Raw genomic sequence first — 1,846 nt, 5'->3', positions numbered from 1 at the left:
ACCAGGAAAAAAAAAACTTTCAAGGTCTCGAAATTGCACATCTTGACCTACTTCAACATATAAAGAAATTAAACCTATTAAAGGATACAACTATTCAAATATCCCTTTTTTGTTCGAATTTCAAAATAATGGCTCTTGTGCGGATCCTGGTATGGGATCATGTGTTCTATAGTTTTCCCACGCCTGAGGTGGTCTCATAGTAGGCCGTGTAAATATCTTTGTTCGTCGTTAGGGAAACGAAGAGTCATTGGTGTATTGACTGAAAATCCGGAGACACGTCATGGGGGCAAGGAAAAAAAAAACTATAATACAACTACAGTCGCCAGATAGCATGCAATTCAAAGATTAACTGCCACCCACTTTTGGTCCTAAAATTCTCTAGTGAGGATTGAAAAGTTGTATCAAATGTGCTATTGGCGTCATATATGCTTATCATAAGAAGGAAACTTTCTAAAGAGAGAGAAGATGTGATATGCAGGCTGAGATAAGAAAGAGACTTAAAGAAGAAAGAATCAGAAGACAAAATGGAATAAAAACATGGGCATAAAAGGAAATAGAAAACAAGAAAAACAGAGAAAAAGAGAGAGAGAGTGAAAAATGGGAAAGAGGGAGGAAGTAGGGAGAAAAGGAAGATATATAGAGAAACGAGGTAGAGAGAGAAAGAAGGAAAACAGAGAAAAGAGACAAGAAAGAACCGAAGCACAGAGAAGGTAAATATGGAAGTAAAACAGAGAGAGGGGAATGAGAAATCGAAAAAGAGAGAGAGAGAAAGGGAAATAAGGAATCGAGAGCAAGTAAGGAGTTGTAACGGAAGGAGGAAGAAAGAGAGAGAGAGAATAAACCATCAAAAAAGAAATGATCGGAGAGAGAAGAAGTAAGGAAGAAAAGAAATATGTAATTGGACGCTGAAATCTCTAGCTACGGCTTTGCATCCAGACCCGATGATATCTGACTGATTCTGGCAATCTCCTGAAACAAGTTTGCCAACCATGCATGAATCAGGACTCCTTCCAGTTCCATTTCCACTTCCAAATCTAGGATCGCAGAAGGATCTCCCAACTACCTCGCGAAGAGAAACATATCTTCTGTCTCAGTCGCCATCCAGTCAAGTCATCCATGTGGGATTTGAAAAGCTGGTTTGACCCACTGCATACGTTTCTTCAGGCGTGGTTCCTCGCTGAACGTGGGCTTGCATTAAGGACACGGGAGGTGATAGTTGACTGTGGCAGCCTTCGGGGTTAGTCACTTCTACCTCTTCTAGGTCGGCTGCAAAGGGTGAAACGTAAAATTAATAATGTATTGAGTGAAGTCGCGGAGTTTTTCTATTTTCTCGCCCTGAATTAACTGATGAACTTGTTCTTGTTGCAAAGATCCAGCCCCCCCCCCCCCCCATACACACCCTGCCTGAAAATTGGCATCGTTCATTTAAAGTTAGAAAATATCAGAATGCTTGATATTTTTATTGCTAATAACGAAAATAAGAGTCGGATAGTTATTATTCGAACATATGAAGCGATAAATGCGTTTAATCCAAAAAAAGAGAAATTTGAGCAAAATACAGGAACCAGTTTAAAGTTTCGTATTTTACCAGTTAACTCATATTTATATTTTCATAAGTTTTCAAAATTCCAAAACAGAATTTTTATGTGAGAGGTCACACAACATAAACAGTATGACTAAAATTTATCCCTAACTTTTAAAGCGTTTTCTTGAACGAGATCTGTAAAAGTTAGTAACAAAATAGCATAAGAATCTCAGTACACTAATGGTATGAAATGTTAGAAAATATTAATGAAATAGTTGTGCTGGTACTCATCCGATGGATCGAGTAGAAAACTTCCCCAAG

Source organism: Lepisma saccharinum, chromosome 11, assembly GCF_977018435.1.
Source record: "Lepisma saccharinum chromosome 11, izLepSacc3.1, whole genome shotgun sequence".
NCBI lineage: Eukaryota > Metazoa > Arthropoda > Insecta > Zygentoma > Lepismatidae > Lepisma > Lepisma saccharinum.
This window is presented reverse-complemented; position numbering follows the sequence as displayed.